General features: G+C 46.6%; 1 protein-coding gene across 1 annotated transcript in view; it reads left to right on the top strand.

The window, feature by feature from the left end:
- The first annotated feature begins 10,460 nt into the window (after positions 1-10,460).
- ccdc47 (coiled-coil domain containing 47) overlaps positions 10,461-18,028 on the top strand; it is a 38,878-nt gene continuing 31,310 nt past the window's right edge. Inside the window, exon 1 of the mRNA XM_052038932.1 lies at positions 10,461-10,498. The gene's annotated coding sequence lies outside the window, so the exon portion shown is untranslated. The remainder of the gene's footprint in view (positions 10,499-18,028) is intronic.

An 18,028-nucleotide genomic window follows, 5' to 3' on the forward strand; every position in this document is an offset into this window, starting at 1 on the left:
CTACCCCATGGAAAAGAACGGTCTGCACCTGGAGAGGTTTGTTCCAACGTGACTGGCAAATCTTTAACCGAAGTGTGAATCACCTGAAGCTGAAACATGTAAATATTCAAACACAACACCTGGATGTACTTGCTCATCAGACTTACCTGTAACAAGTAGTTGGTAGAGAGAAACCCACACACACCTCTCAAAATCTGCCACGGTTTTGGTAGGGTGCAGTGACCCTGGAATATACAATTTCTGTATAGTGTTAGATGTATGGACATGTGATTCAGCACACTTGTGTGTGCTTTTACTGCATTCCAGAATGGAAAACTAAGCTGTGTGTCATACATACCCCTCTTGGGGAAAATTGCTCCATGATGTACTCTATTCAAACCGCTTGCACTCTTGGTCACAGAAATGAAGAAATGAACACTGTTAAATATCTATTTAATACTATTCACAAAAGTTTTTTTAAAAATTAGTATTGTTTGTCAGAAAGAGAACCTTTGCGTATTGCCAACTCCCAGGCTGGAGAAAGATTGCCATAGTTTGACACTTTGGTGTATATAGTTATAAATTTTGTTTTGCAGAATATATGCTTGTACAGTTCTATATATTTGTACAATGAAGTTCCACAATGCAGTTTTTCACTGCAGCTTTTACAGATTGGACTCTCGGTCTCCTAACGGCTGATGGAATCATAATGGTCATTTGGACTTTAGTCCAGATTTTGGTTTATTTGGCAAGTGTCCACCTCCATTGAGATGGATAGATCATCTTCTCATTTCCTATCCATCACAATGGATTGTGTGTTTGTTTTCCACTGTTTGATTGGCAAGCTCAAACTAAAAATTGGAAACAAAATTGTAATCGCTTGCATTTTTCCTCCACTGGGGTTATTACTAAAGCTTTAGAGAAGACTGAGCAATAACAGCAGTAATGCTTAAGTTGCCAGCCCGCTGCATATCTTTGTTGTACCAATGTACATCATACCTTGGCTTTCATCCACCCACCATGACCAACGTAACCTTGTCATTCCCTGTGGGGTGTGCTGGAAGCACCAGGGTTGTCTGCTAACCTAAACACGCAGCCAGTATAGTTTAATCTGTGAAACAATGTTGAACTCTTGATCTGAATTTCCATCTACACAGTGGACATCACTGTAGATGCTGACTTTCTGGTTTATTTGCAAGAACATTTCCCCATTCCATCTTTAATCCCACACTTAGCGTTCCATCAGACTGCACATGAGTGCTTGTCAGTGACATCCACGTTCCAATAAAGTAATGTACACTGAGCAAGGCAAGTTTCAGTACAAAACTCATCCAGAATTCCAATGTTGGAAGGAAAGGAAATATATCTCATAATTGGATTCAAATTCCTAGTTTAAGATTGGGCTCAATGTGTACAAATGGGTGCATGGTAACAACGGAAGGAGGTAGGGGTGGTCAGGGCCAATTTGTGACTCTGCAGTGATTGAAACCGACTTTTGCAAAGCACTCCTGTCTTTCAGTGACTTTTGGAACTTGCCTCTACCCATTTCAAGCTGACAGAATTGGGGGAGAGGTTTGCAGCAAATTTGCAGAGAACCCTCAATACCGCCCTGTGGAACATGATGCCATTGGCGCATCAGTGAAAGTCTTAAGCTGTAGGTATGCACTTTGTGGAAGGGAGCTTGGCCTCGTGCTGGTCTCATTGAGTGTGCATCTCCCCTTTTGTACTACTCCTACAGTGTGGACTGCAAACCAAGAGATTTCAAATTCTGTCTGCCCATTCCATTTCCAAAAGGAAAAGTTACTGCAATTATATTGCAGCTGGGGCCAAAAAGAGGAACAACTTCATGGACTCACCAGTATCTTAAACCAAATACAGGATCGTTAAGATTAAAATTAAAAAGAAACACATGCTGGAAATGTAAATTTTAGAAAAATTGCATGAAATACCAGACCTGTGCAAAAGTTCATCAGCATCTGAAGAAGGGTCTCTGTAGGAATGAGGTCCCCACCCTATGATGTTAACAACTAGCGATTTTTTTTTCTTTAATGCCAAAACACCACAAACCACTAACACTGAAAATATGATTGCAGACAGATCAGCAAGTTACCATCCAAAGAAGGATGAGGTGAATAGGGAGAATGATAGAATCATCCTGGGGAATGTCTTGTTCTTAAGTATTTGATGTATTTTGTAAGTGTGACCCACATTACAGCAAATGTATGTTTGATACCTTTTCTTAAAAAAAATGCTTTCTGCATACTAATATATGCACTACATATACTAATGCAATTTATTTTGATAAGCTCTTACATTTGGCATTTAAAATGACTGTATAAATTGAACAGTATTCTGTATTGGTGTAATATAGTTTTTAATGTTTTATTCCCTGATTGCAGTATTTTATACATTTGTTTATTGATGCTTGTACGTAGCATTATATATGTTTTTAAAAAGTTTTACAAATATAGAAAAAAAAATGATATCCAGCTGTTCCTGTTGTTTGTGTTTTTATTTCCATCTTGGGTTTCTGTATGTTTTGCTGCCTTGCCTGGTGCTACTTGCGATTGATCACTTCCACTATTTTTCCCTTTCATTGACCCTCAACTGCCTCCAGTTTTCAGTCAGGTCCGAACCCACTACACAGTACCTTTCACACTGAGGATTCAGTGATCCATTCTCTGCAGCAAGGGAAGATTATAAAATTATATAAGGAAGCTGGTTGGAATTCCCCTTTCCACGTGACTTTATCGATCTTGAGTTATGGTAGTAAAAGCCACGTAACTGATGTCCTCCGTCTTGCCCTTACATTGTCTGGCAAAGCTCTCCAGATGCCCCATGGCACAGTTCTGGTGGAAGGTAACTGCTGAACAGCCACATCACCAGATCTCAATCCCTTGGGGTTTGGATGCAGCTGGTATTTCCACTGGACATCCAGCCTCAAAAATGGTGGGTGGTGCCCTGCTGTTGTGTCCATCTTTACAATTTCTAAACAGTTGTTTTTTTCAATTGAATGCTGACATTTTGCATGTGCGTCCTTTCCCTACTGCACCCATTCAGTTAAGTACTAATTGGCAGACTTTTTAATCTATGCTTATGGCAGCCCCGATCAAAATAAACTATCTTCTTTGCATTCAGAATTTAGTTGTATATCTGAAAATCTGATTGGCTTTCCAAAACAACAGTTGCTCTAATTCTCACTTTATAATCTTTACTTCCTAAAGAGAAGCTGAATTGTGAATGGTGCAGTGATGAGAATGGAGTGGTATAACTCTGGCTTGTAATCTCTGAGCTTGGACATCACCTGAGGTGCGATGACTGCTCAAATTATTCTCACTTCTGAAGTCCATTGCAGCCAATAATTTATTAATTTTCCTATAACTTGTGAAGTACAATTTCTGCATTTCTCAAGCCACTGAATAATAAAAACATTGATATGAGTTTCCTGGAAGTGTATTGACCACTGAGTGATCTAGAAGCTCCAAATAGAGCTAGTTCTCTGCTGACTAATCACTGTTAAACATGTTGCCCTCCTCACTGTCCACTGGAGTTATGGACAGTGAGGAGGGCTGTCAAAGGATACAGCAGGATATAGATCAGTTACAGACATGGGCAAAGAAATGGTAGATGGCGTTTAATCTGGGCAATTGTGATGTGCTGCATTCTGGGAGATCAAACGTAAGGGAATAGTACACAGTTTAATGGCAGAACCCGTAACAGCATTGAAGTACAGAGGGATCTTGGGGCACACAGAAGGCACACAGCACGTTTCCCTTCATTGGTTGGGGCATTGAGTATAAGAGTAAGGAAGTCATGTTACAGCTATATAAAACTTTGGTTAGGGAGTATTGTCTGCAGTTCTGATTGCCCCATTATCTGAAGGATGTGGAAGCTTTAAGAAAGGGTACGGAAGAGGTTTACCAGGATGCTGCCTGGGTTGGAGGATATAAACTATGAGGAGAGGTTGGACAAACTAGGATTGTTTTCTCTGGAGCGTCGGAAGCTGAGGGGAGACCTGATAGAAGTTTATAAAATTATGAGAGGCATTGATAGGATAGACAGTCAGAATCGTTTTCCCAAGGTAGAAATGTCAAATGCTAGAGGACGTGCATTTAAGGTGAGGGGGGAAGTTGAAGAGATGTGTGGGGCAAATTTTTTTTACACAGAGTGGTAGGTGTCTGGAACGGGCTGCCAGGGATAGCAGTGGAAGCAGCTACAACAGATGCGTGTAAGAGGATTTTATCTAAAATAATGCAAGGAATGGAGGGGCATGGATCATGTGCAGGCAGAAGGGATTTGGTTCAATTTGGCATTGTGTTCGGCACAGACATGGTGGGCCGAAGGGCCTGTTCCTGTGCTCTACTGTTCTATATTCTATAGGAATGACACCAGAGACAGTGTGCATAGGCATCTTCTGTCCACATCTGCAGGTCTAGATTTACACTTTTTCATTTGGGGTTAAAGTAAACAACGATTCCTGGATGTTTTAAAATAGATTGGTCAAATGGTACATTTTTGGCAGAGTGTTTGTACAAGTTTGAAAGTGAACTATTTAGTCAATTTGTGGCTTTAAGATGCTTCTGCCTCAATTCTGCCTCACCACATATGGAATCCTGCCTGGTGCGGCTAACTGTAAAATAGTATGTTTAAGCATTCTCGCTTTGAACTAAAATGCATCAAGCCACACATTCAATAATAAGTTATCAAGTTATGAAATGGAACCTCATTGTCAATACCAGTAGAACACCAGGAGCTTTCAATTAGCCCTCGTTGCTTTTTCCTTCTTTAGTGCTTGGTGGATTGAAACTGCTTATGTTTTTGAAATTTTAAACCCATCAGTTGAGAACTTGGGAAAATAGTCGTTGGTTTGGAAGATCCTGTAAAGGGCCTGTTGATTACTGTAAATTATTGGCTGTGGCACACACTCCTGAGTCAGAAGACTGTGATTCAAGCCCCACTCTGAGATCTGTGCAGAAATAAATCGAGCTGACCCTCTACTGAGCCGTGAAACCAAGGCCCACCTGCCTCTTGATTGTAAAAGTCCTGCGGCACCACTCATAAAGAAGTGGCCAATATTTCTACCTCGACTAATGTTACCAAAGAAGTTTACCTATCATCACGTATTGCTGTCTGAGGAATTCTCCTGTGCATTTCCCATATCACTATATTTCAAAATAAGGGAACATGATTGATTGTAAAGCACCTTGGGTCTTTTAGGCATAACAAGGAGGGTCAATGAGAGCAATGTGTTTACAGTAATCTACATGGGTTTTCTGAAGGATTTTGACATGGTCCCAGATTGCAGTTGGTCAAAGAGATAAAAGTCCATGGGATTACAGGCAGAGGGGTGCATTGGATACAAAACTGCCTCAGGTGCAGGAGGCAAGGGATGATGGATGGTAGGTAGGGTGCATCAATGAACCTCAAAACTCATTACCAGAACACATTATGTACAATATATACTACTCATAGACATAAATACAGCAGAGGACATAATGAAGTATGCAAATGATACAAAAGTTGGCTGTGTGGTCGACAGTGAAGAGAAAAGCCTTTGACTGCAGGGAGATATAAATGGTTTAGTCATTTGGGCAAAAAAATGGCAAATGGAATTTAATACAGAGAAGTGTGGGGCAATGCCTTTGGAGAGGTGCAGCAAGGCAAGGGAAGATGCAGTAAATGGGTGGATACTGAGCAATGTGGAGAAACAGGGACCTTGAGTTTATGTCCACAGGTTCTTAAAGGTAGTAGGACAGTTCAAGAAGGTGGTTAAGAAGCCTATGGGATGCATCGGTTAGTAGCGTAAGAGTAGAATGTAAGAGCAGGGAGGTTATGTTAGAGTTAGTTAAGTTACGACTTGAGTTTGTATAAAGTTCTGGCCACCACATTACAGGAAAAATGTGAGGGTGAGAGGAGATTTACAATAATGTTGCCAGGGCTGGAAAGCTGCAACTATGAGGAAATGTTGGAGAAACTGGGGGTTGTTTGGAACAGAGGAGGTTCAGGGGAGTATAAAATTATAAGGTACCTGGATAGAATAATTAGGAAGGACTTGTTTCCCATAGCAGAGGGGTCAAAAACCAGGAGACAGATATTTAAACTGGAAGGAATAGAGAGGAGATGGGGGTAGTGGAGATCTGGAAGTCACTACTGAGAGGTTGGTAGATGCAGAAACCCTTAATGCACTTACAGAGTATTTGTAGTAAAAACAGAAAATGCTGGAAACACTCAGCAGGATAGGCAGCATCTGTGGAAAGAGAAACCAAGTTACTGTTTCAGGTCTCCGATTATGATTCTCCTTCCTCAGATATTGCCCAACCCATTAAGTTTCCAGCAGTTTATTTGATTTTCACTAACAATACTTGGATGTTTACATAAAGAGCTGTGACCTGCAGGGATATGGGCCCAGTGCTGGAAGGTGGGATTAAGCAGAGGAGCACTTTTTTGGACTGACACAGACACGACGGGCCAAATGGCCTTGCTGAATATAAAGTTTCTATAATTCTATGAGGTGTGTGAAAGACGGTGTATAAATCCAAGTCACGTTTAATACTGCAGTCTATCTGCTCCTTCCAGCCGGCATTTCATATAAATCAGATGCCCGGGGTGTTGGTGGGGGATCTCAGCAATGGTAATGCAAGTGAATGATAAGGTTCAGTTGTCAGACTTTTTTTTAAGAGGTGGTCATTGTCCGGCAATTTTGAGTTGTGAATATTCTTCACCTGTTCAACACACAATCAAATGGCTGCGACGTCTCTTACTTCCCCAGCTCACCAACATATATGACATCTCCACTGCCTGCTATCAGACACCATTCCCTTTACTCTCAGTTGCTGGCCTGTAGCTACCTCAACTACAATATCCCAGCCTCAAATGCAATGTAGTGTCTGTAGGTTATATATTGCTGTTCATTAAGGCAGACAACAAGACTGATGAACAACCCCCAACTAACAGTATCAATGATTAAACACAAGTGACAATAAGAGGATTATATATTGACATTATAGGAAGGATGTGGAAGTGTTGGAAAGGGTGCAGAGGAGATTTACCAGGATGCTGCCTGGATTAGAGAGTATGCATTATGAGGAGAGACTAAGGGAGCTAGGGCTTTACTCTTTGGAGAGAAGGAGGATGAGAGGAGACATGATAGAGGTGTACAAAATATTGAGAGGAATAGATAGAGTGGACAGCCAGTGCCTCTTTCCCTGGGCACCAATGCTCAATACAAGAGGGCATGGCTTTAAAGTAATGGGTGGGAACTTCAAGGGAGATATCAGAGGGAGGTTTTTCACCCAGAGAGTGGTTGGTGCATGGAATGCGCTGCCTGGGGTGGCGGTGGAGGCAGGTACATTGGTCAAATTCAAGAGATTGTTAGATAAGCATATGGAGGAATTTAAAATAGAGGGATATGTGGGAGGAAAGGGTTAGATAGTCTTAGGCGAGGTTTAAAGGTCAGCACAACATCATGGGCGGAAGGGTTCTATGTTCTAATAATAATAACCAATACCAATGATTAAGCACATTGCAATGTGTAACCCTTAAAGGTGTACACACAATATATGCCACGGATGCCCCTTAATGCTATTGGTATTGGTTTATTATTGTCACCTGTACTGAGGTACAGTGAAAAACTTGTCTTGCATACTGATCGTACAGTTCAATTCATTACACAGTGCAGTTACATTGAGTTAGTACAGAGTGCATTGAGGTAGTACAGGTAGAAAAAACAATAACAGTACAGAATAAAGTGTCACAGCTACAGAGAAAGTGCAGTGCAATAAGGTGCAAGGTCACAACGAGGTAGGTCGTGAGGTCACAGTCCATCTTATCATATAAGGGAACTGTTCAATAGTCTTATCACAGTGGGATAGAAGCTGTCCTTAAATCTGGTGGTACGTGCCCTCAGGCTCTTGTATCTTCTACCTGATGGAAGAGGAGAGAAGAGAGAATGACCCGGGTGGGTGGGGTCTTTGATTATGCTGGCTGCTTCACCAAGATAACGAGAGGTAAAGAAAGAGTCCAAGGAGGGGAGGCTGGTATCCGTGATGCGCTGGACTGTGTCCACGACTCTGCAGTTTCTTGCAGTCCTGGGCAGAGCAGTTGCCGTACCAAGCCATGATACATCCAGATAGGCTGCTTTCTATGGTGCATCAGTAAAAGCTGGTGAGAGTCAAAGGGGACAAACCGAATTTCTTTAGCCTCCTGAGGAAGTAGAGGCGCTGGTGAGCTTTCTTGGCCGTGGCTATAATAATAAAAAATAACAACATGATTCTGCGGAGTCAAAGTGGATTTATGAATGGAAAATCTTGCACGACTAATCTATTGAAGTTGTTTTGAGGATGTACCTAGTAGAGTAAGGGAAACCAGTGTATTTGGATTTTCAGAAGCTTCCAGTAAGGTCCCAGACAAGAGCATGGAGGACAAGGCTAAAGGACAATATTCCCCCATGGACGGACAGTTGTCCAACAGATGGAAAGCAAAGGGTCCTTTCTTTCACCACTAGTTGGCAGGCTGGGACCAGTGAGGTACTGTGGGGATTGGTGCTTGGGCCCCAACTATTCACAATCTATATCAGTGATTTGGCTGAAGGGACCAAATATAACATTTCTGGGTTTGTTGATAACATAACATAAAACTACGTGGGTATGAGAGTGATGAGGATGCAAAGAAGCTTTAAGACAAGGTAAGTGAGTGAGCAACAACATGGCAGATGGAATACAATGTGGGAAATGTGAGGTTATCCACTTTAATAGAAAAATAGAGAAATACCGAGTATTTCTTTAAACGGTAGTTTGTCGGGAAATGCTGTTCAGAGAAACCTGGGTGACCTTCTGCACAAATCACTGAAATGTAACCTGCAGGTGCAACAGGCAATTAGGAAAGCAAATGGTCTTTGTTGTAAAAGGATTTGGATACAACAGTAAAGGTGCACTGCAATTACACAGGGCTTTGGTGAGACTGCACTTGGAAAATCGTGCAGTTTTGGCCTCCTTACCTAAAGAGGATATACTTGCTAAAGAGGGGGTGCGGCAATGATTCACCAGACTGATCCCTAAAATCATAAAAAGATCCAGTACAGAAACAGGCCCATCAGCCCACCAAACCCACACCAACCATCAACACTAATTCCACCCCTCACCCAGGATCACACTGACCCTGCCTCTTACCCAGATTTACACTAATCCTACATTAATCACATTCCTTATTCGCCCCTCATTAACTTCAACTCCCTCCACAATGGAACTATGATTGCGGACAGATCAGCAAGTTACCATCCAAAGGAGGATGAGGTGAATAGGGAGAACGATAGAATCATCCTGCGGAATGTCTTGCTCTGAAGCATTTGATGTATTTTGTAAGTGTGAACCAGTTGGTCACAGGGAGAACGTTCAAACTCCACACAAACAGCACCTGAGATCAGGATTGAACCTGAGGTCTCAGAAGCAATGAGGCAGCGGCTCCACCAGATGTGCCACAGATGGTCATGATAGGTCTGTAACAGGAGGCTCTCGATTCTCTGAAGTTTGGAAGAATGAGAGGTGACCTCATTGAGATATAAAAGGAACTGTGAGGTTAGCTCTGGCAGGAACGTTTACCATCAGGGGTCACAATCTAAACACAAGTGATAGGCCATTTAGCATGGAGTTGAGGAGAACCTCCCGTCCTTTGGGATGCCATGGAGATTGTGGGTCATCACATTGAAAACAGCTGGGTGGGTTTGTGGATATGAAGTGAGTCACGTGATGTGGGGACTGTGCAGATGTGGAGCTGGGCAGGATCAGTGTGACCCCAGGGGTGGGGGTGGGGTGGGGTGGGGTGGGGTGGATGGACCAAATGGCCTGTGCCTCACAGGGTGAGAGTGAATGGGAAGGAGGGCGAACATGCGCCAGTCTACACTGGAGAGAGTCAGCAGCTTTAAATTCCTGGGCGTTGACATAGCGGACGACCCGTCCTGGGCCGGGCAAACACAAGGCAGGGGCGCCAGCACCTGTACCTGCTCAGTAGGTGAAGGAGGTTCGGCCTGTCGCCCAACACCAACCAACGGCTACTGCTGGGAGCATCCCGACTGGTTCCATCACGGTCTGGGACGGCGCTTCCAGGGCGCAGGAAGGTAAGCAGCTGCGGAGAGCAGCGGACTCGGCCCGACACATCAGGGGCACCTCCCGCCCCACCGTCGGGAGCAGCTCCAGGAGGCGCTGCCTCAGGCAGGCGACGTCCGTCGGCAGAGGCCCGCACCGTCTCCTCGCAGCTCCCGCCGGGCAGGAGGCACAGAAGCCCCACACCACCAGGGTCAGGAACAGCTGCTTCCCTTCGACGGACCCGGCGGGGAGGTGGAGGCGGGGCCGGTACCGGTCGCCGGTCACCGACACCCCCTGAGGGAAGCGACCGGCCGGGCCAGCAGCCGCCGTTCCCGCTCTGGAGGCGGGCACCGGTAGTGACGTGCGCCGGCGGTGATGTTTACCGTACGTCACTGCCGAGGGCGGGACTTGGAGGCCGAGCTTCGCGGAGCACGCGTCAGGTAAGTGGCGGCGGCGGCGGCGGCAGCCTCCCCGGTCCCGGGTCCCCCCCACCCCCACCCCCACCCCCCCCCCCACCCCCACCCCCCCCCTCCCCCACCCCCACCCCCACCCCCCCCCTCCCCACACCCCACACCCCCACACAATCCTCCCCCTCCCACCCTCCCTCCCTCCCCCTCCCCTCCCCTCCCCTCCCTCCCTCCCCCCTCCCTCCCCCTCCCTCCCTCCCCCCTCTCCCCCCTCCCACCCTCCCTCTCCCTCCCTCCTCTCCCACCCTCCCTCTCCCACCCTCTCCCACCCTCCCTCTCCCTCTCTCCCTCCCTCCCTCCCTCTCCCTCCCTCCCTCCCTCTCCTCCCTCCCTCTCCCCCTCCCTCTCCCCCTCCCTCTCCCCCCTCCCTCTCCCCCTCCCTCTCCCCCCTCCCTCTCCCTCTCCCCCCTCCCTCCCTCTCCCCCTCCCTCTCCCCCCTCCCTCCCCTCCCTCCCCCCCTCCCTCCCCTCCCATCCCCCTCCCCCCTCCCCCTCCCTCCCCCCCTCTCCCCCCTCCCCCCCTCTCCCCCCCTCTCCCCCCTCCCCCCCTCCCCTCCACCCCTCCCCCCTCCCTCCCTCCCTCCCCCCTCCCCCCTCCCTCCCTCCCTCCCCCCTCCCCCCTCCCTCCCTCCCCCTCTCCCCCCTCCCTCCCCCCCCCTCCCTCCCCCCCCCCCTCCCTCCCCCCCCTCCCTCCCCCCCTCCCCTCCCCCCCTCCCCCCCCTCCCCCCCCTCCCCCCCCTCCCCCCCCCCTCCCCCCCTCCCCCCCCCTCCCCCCCTCCCCCCCTCCCCTCCCCCCCCTCCCCCCCCTCCCTCCCCCCCCCCCCTCCCCTCCCTCCCTCCCCCCCCTCCCCTCCCTCCCTCCCCCCCCTCCCCTCCCTCCCTCCCTCCCCCCCCTCCCTCCCTCCCTCCCCCCCCTCCCTCCCTCCCTCCCCCCCCTCCCCCCCCTCCCCCCTCCCTCCCCCCCCTCCCCCCCCCCTCCCCCCCTCCCCTCCCCTCCCCCCCTCCCTCCCTCCCCCCCCCCTCCCCCCCCCTCCCCCCCTCCCCCCCCCCTCCCTCCCCCCCCCCTCCCCCCCCCCCTCCCCCCCCCCCCCTCCCCCCCCCCCCTCCCCCCCTCCCCCCCTCCATCCCTCCCCCCCCCCCCTCCCCCTCCCTCCCTCCCTCCCCCCCTCCCCCTCCCTCCCTCCCTCCCCCCCCCCTCCCCTCCCTCCCTCCCGCCCCCTCCCTCCCGCCCTCCCTCCCCCTCCCTCCCGCCCTCCCCCTCCCTCCCTCCCTCCCTCCCCTCCCTCCCCCTTCCCTCCCTCCTCCACTCCCCCTTCCTCCCTCCCTCCCCTCCCTCCCCATTCCTCCCTCCCTCCCCCTTCCTCCCTCCCTCCCTCCCCCTTCCCTCCCTCCCCTCCCTCCCTCCCCCTTCCTCCCTCCCTCCCTCACCCCCTCCTCCCTCCGTCCCTCACCCCCTCCTCCCTCCGTCCCCTCCTCCCTCCCTCCCTCACCCCTTCCTCCCTCCCTCCCTCCCTCCCCCTTCCTCCCTCCCCCCTCCTCCCTCCCTCCCTCCCCCCCGCCCCCTTCCTCAGTGCTCCAGCACTGTGGGAATGTGGGCTCACCTCCTTCCCGCTGCTCTGAGCAGCCTCATGCTTCGTGGTCATTGATTCTGTTTTCAAACTAACCAGATGCTGTAATTCCTTCACTGAATGAAACCCTGTCCTTTCAGCACAGAGTCGGCCAGCTGTAATATTCTTGCTTTCCCAGCAGGTTAACGTTGTTAGTGTGGCTCCTTCTCTTGGCAGGTTTCTTCTGAGATTCTCTCAGTCTTGCACAAACCCACTCAAATATGCCTGCAAGGCAGCTGGATCCAGTGTGTCAACTTTCCAAACTTGTCTTCTTAATTTGCAGATACGTATAGAACCAGTTAGTGACTTCCATCACCTGACTGGTTTTACGACTGAACCCAAAAAGTGATTTCTGGCTGCTTAATGTGATTTTGTAACAAGTGTTTTCTGCTCAAATGATGCAATGGCAGTGGTTTCATTCTATACAAATGATTATAGAGTTGAAAGGACTAAATTCTTTGAATGTGTTACATAGAACCTTGGTTGCCATTCTAACCAAATGGTCGTTGTGGTAGGTTTTTTTGACATTGTTACAAACCAAGAGAAGGAACTACCTAGCTTAAGGTAATCTTCAGTGCCATTGGTAGGGAGGAGGTCGTGGTCTCGGAGAAATGCAGATTGATCAGAGTGATGGTGGGAATTTAAAGGTTAATTCTCCCAAATAAGGATTGTATTCCAAGCAATTTAGAAGATTAAAAGGTTTGAAAAATATTAATCTGAACTGAAGGTCAGATTGAAAACGCTTTCAGTTTTGTGATTTGTATCTCATGATAGTAAAAATTATAGCTGGAGCTTTGACGGGGAAGTTAAGAAACAGATATGCAAAATGTGATGAAAATTAGGAAACCTCTGTTGAAATAATGTGACATAATATCAATTATATCTCAGAATTTTGAATAACAGATATTGTGAGATGGGGGAATGTATGGAGATTGTTTGCAGATCAGACATGATCTCATTGAATGCAAGCACTGAAGGGGCTAATTGGCCTACTCTTTCCCTGTGTCTCAGTATTGATTTTTAGAAATTATATTGGTAGCAGATGAGTCCATCATTAGTTCATACGAACATATGAATAAGGAGCAGCTGGCCACTCAGACCTCGGAGGCTACTCCATCATTTACTCTGACCACAGCTGATTATATGTTCGGCTCTGCATTCCCGTCTACCTATGCTAACCTTTGACCCTCTTGCTTATCTGGTATCTTTCCACTTCTGCCTGAAAAATACTGAAAGGCTCTGTTTCCATCTTCCAGGAAGAGAGTTCCAAAGACTTGCAACCCACTGAGAAGAAATTTCACTTTATCTGTCTTAAACGAGGAATTTCTTATTATTAAATAGTGACCCCTCCACCCCGATTCCACATTGCCCCATATGAAGAAATGCCCTCTCCACATCTACACTGTCATAACCCTTCAAGAGCTTTTATTTTTCAGATGTCACCTCTCACTCTTTTAAAGTTCAGTGGATACAAGCCAAATCTGTTTCAGCTTTCTAAACTTTATCTGACCTGTTTCCAATGTATTAACATCTTTCCTTGAGTAAAGAGACCAGCACTGTACACTGTATGCCAGATGTGGTCTCACCAATGCTTGATGTAATCAAAGCATAATCTCCAGCCTTTGTATTCAATTCCCCAAATGGTAAGCAATAAAATAACATTACAGACCCTCCCCGGGTTATGATAGGGTTCCGTTCCTGTGAACTGCTCACAACCTTGTGAGTCAGAAGTGCGGCCACAAACCAAGTTCCCACGTGGCAGCCCCACAGCAGCCAGCAAATCCCGCTTGTCTCCCCAATGTGGCTGGTATGTACGGGCTGTACGTAAGACGCCGTTCGTGAGCTGGAGAGAGCCTGTATTTGCTTTCCTAATTACTTGCTGTCTCTGTACCTATCTTTGACCAGTCATGAACCAGGACACCCAGATCCCACTGCATCTCAGTTCTGCCATCTGCCACCACTTAGATAATTTTATTTTTCCTGCTAAGTGGACAACTTCACATCTTCCACCTATTCTTTTTGCATATGTCATCAACACATTTAGGAACCATACATTAGGTGCCTTCATTCAAGTCAGTATATAAATTGTCATGTAAAAGTTGAGGACCCAGCACTGATCCTTCTGGCACACTGCTGTTACATCTTGCCAACTAGAAAAAGACTGTGCCTACTGTTTCCTGTAAGCTAGCCAATCATCTATCCACATCAATACCTTGCGCTACAGCAAGAGCTTTTATCTTCTGCAATAACCTGTGACGTGGTGCTTTATCCAATGCCTTCTAGAAATCTTAGTACTGATTCCTCCTCGTCCACAGTGCATGTTATTTCTTCAGATAACCAATAAATTGATCAAATCTGACTTCCTTTTCAAATAATCCACATTGTTTTAGATTACCTTGAATTTTTCTAAGATTTTCCAAATGACTTATGTTGAGCTACCTGTAAGTTCCTGCACCTCACACCTTCCGGTTCCCCACCTCCTTCCCTGTATTCCGTGGTCTACTGACCTCTCCTGTCAGATTACATCATCTTCAGCCCTTTGCTTCTTCCTTCTATCACCTCCCAGCTTCTTGCACCACTCCCACTCTTCCCCCCCACATTTCCCACCCCCCTCACCTGGATTCACCTATCACTCACCAGCATGTGCTCCTCCCCCTCCACCCCACACTTTTATTCTGGCTTCTGCCCTCTTTCTTTCCAGTCCTGATGAAGGGTCTCAACCCGAAATGTCCGTAGATGCTGCCTGACCCGCTGAGATCCTCCAGTCATTTTGTGTGTGTTGCTGTAATTTCCTGCTTTGTGTCCATATCCAAATGTAACAGAACCTGTCCTGAATCTGCTCAACTTTGGAAGATTAAAGCCAAGGTCAGGTACCACGCTGCTTAGTTTCTTATTTGATGGATCTGTTTTGTTTTGGGAAGAAGCTGTTTGCCAGTTTTATCTAGTGATATGTGAGTGATTCACAAGCCTTTCTGTGTGGTACTAGTTTATAAACAATTGCGAATAAAAAAATGTGTTGCCCAAGGCCAACTCGACTTTGTGTTATCATGGAATGCGACAGCACAGCATCTCGTCTGTGCCAAGTGCTTTTTCTGCCTGATAAACCACATCTAATCCTACTCCCCATCCCCCTTTAATCCCACATTTGGACTTTTCTCACTCTCCATATTTTACCAGCCCATCAAATCCACTTGCCCTGTCCGACCTCTCTATACTCCTTAATACTTGTATTATCTCATATCTCAATCTCTAGCAGCCACCCATTCTCATCCCAGTTTTCTTCTGAAAATCAAAAGAAAACAGCAGTTGCTGGAGATCAGAAAAAAAAAGTGCTGGCAACACTTGGCAGGTCAGGCAGTATGTGCACAAGGAGGAACAGAGTCAACGTTTTAGCTTGAAAACCCTTCGTCAGTTCTAATTGGGGAAATGAGAGTAGGGTTTGGTGTTTGATGGGGGTGAAATGCTATCATGGACTGTAGTTGCACCCTTTATGTGGAGCTTGGGGCCAGTCAATTCCTATTGTCTGGAGCACTAAGGGACTGTGACATTGTTGCATCATTTTTTAGCTGACACTCAGAAAAGTCTTTCAGCAGCCACAGAGGACCCGAGCACAGCATAAGATTGAAGGGCAGCCTTGAGCAGAATCTCTTGCCTATCTTCATGGGCTTTGGCATGAAAGTGAACTGTTTGTGCCAGAAGTTGTGTTGACCTTGTGGGGTTGGACATTCAACTGATATCTCATTAATTGATGATGAGTGGACACTTTGAAAATCATACGTTGGGCAGATTTTATGAAAGGAAAATGTGCACTGGAAAATCCTTTTTGCAAGTTTAACTAACTGGATAGAAAGTAGATGTGGTGTATTGCTTTTCAAAAAGCCTTACATTGGTTTCCCCATGATATAGCTGCACAAGGCTGGAGATTGTGGGACTGGGTCAAGGACTGGTTAATGGACAGAATGCAATAAGCTGTCTTTGCGTGATTGGAGTAGCCACTGGAATGAATCAAAATCTGTGCTTAGATGATGAAACTGTAGTTCCTCCATGTTTGTGGGGATATATAAATTAAACGGGAAATAAGCTGCACAAATGCATGCTGCAAAGACAAGAGTGGGTAAGAAAGTTGCAGATGGAATGTAGAGAAATATGAACCATCGTGTGCTTAAAAAGCTGACCCTCCAGTGGTGATACTTGGAGGGGTTTGTGTCATCAATATGATGATACACCAAGCAATTACGAAAGCAGGTCTTATGTGAACCTTGGAATGCAGCTGTGAGTAAGATTCCTGGGGCTTTGGTGTACCTATCTGGAATGCAGCATACAGTTTTTAGGACTAATGAGAACTCTCTTTTCAGGGTTGCCAATCTTTGGAATGATCTATTCCGGGTGACTGCAGCTGGTCAGCCATGGAGCTTAATTCAAGACTGAAGTCCAAAGATTTTTGGACATGTATCAAGGGATTTGGGCTTGGTGGGAAAAACTAAGATAGGTGATCAGCTGTGTTCATTTTAAATGGTTTGAGAGAATGTGCAGTGTTTGCTTCCACATTCGGACCAGCTGATTTGTCATTCAGCGTATAGCTGGGTTTATTTTAGTGCGCAGTGTTGTATAGTGTGAGGAGAATCCAAGTTTAGTCAGTGACTTTTAAAAGTGCTTGTATGGCACTCATATTGAACCCAAATTTATCTGAACATCGCCAGCTGCACTAATTAGCAGCACTTGTGTGTTGTACAGGACAAAGTTTCAGTCATGTGTTAAGTTTGATAGTCATGGTATCTAAATTTTATGCTGTACTTTTACACTGCTGTTGTTTTATGCTTCACTGTATTTCTTAGACGACAGCAGCAGTTCAGCGTAATTTGTATTTGACATCCAGCATATTCATTATTTACGGCTGAAACAGATGATATAATACATAAATTTGAGGGATACTTGACAGCTATTGGAAACTCCTTCACCTGATGTTATTGTGAAAGAGAATCACTGCAGATCGCTGCTGTGAAGTGCTAGTGATGGTGCTGTCTCAGGAACTCTTGTTTTCCTGTGTTTTGTTGCATATTCTGTTGATAGGCCCTGATCCAAGGGAACAAGCGGCTTCGTCAGTATTCCAGCAGGAAGATTTGAGGTCTGATGGATTAATCTGTCTTTCAGAGACCACCAGTTGTAGACTGGTGTGAATGGGAAGAGCAGACAAGGGTGAATTGGCGAGTGAAGCGGAGGTGTTCTCATTGACCCAGACTTGTGCCTTGTCAATCTACTTCAAGCTCTCTTCCTTCAGTTGTTAATGCTAAATGCAATAATTAGATTGCCTTTTGTTTGAGAATGTGGCTGAACCTACCATCTCCCATTCTAATTTGGTCCAAACCACTTTTGTTACCCACTGCACTAGCCTTTTTACTAAAGCGTTGCTTTTAGCATTTTGTTATACGTGCACATTTAAAATGGCTTGCGGACTATAATGTACATCATGTTAAATATTGTGTCCCACAGACTTTCCCGATGTGCCCTCAAGTTCATAGAAACTTCTGCTCAGAAGAAAGCTGTTCAATCTCTGGTGATGCAGACTCTTTGTGGGGGAGGCATAGGGTTGTCCCATGAGTTTGAGGATGACTTGCTGTCAGTCCAGTCCTGTGGGTTCCAAGGTGGCTGATGAGGCTAGTGTGGGGTCCATAGATTCTGCCCCAATTGGTGTACTCTCTCTTGTTTATACTGGACTTCTGTGTGCTCCTGATATGTGAACTTAAGGTCTTAGTGGTTCACATTTTCCGGGGTCTTGCTGCGAACCTTTAATGTTTATTTCAAGAGCCACAGTTTCAGCATGTCGATGGTGGGTGTGCCCAGTGGAGCTGGCTGAGTATAACTAGACTCTCTGCCTAGGAAAAGCCACAAACCTGGTT

Source organism: Pristis pectinata, chromosome 25 (assembly GCF_009764475.1).
Source record: "Pristis pectinata isolate sPriPec2 chromosome 25, sPriPec2.1.pri, whole genome shotgun sequence".
NCBI classification, from domain to species: Eukaryota; Metazoa; Chordata; class Chondrichthyes; order Rhinopristiformes; family Pristidae; genus Pristis; species Pristis pectinata.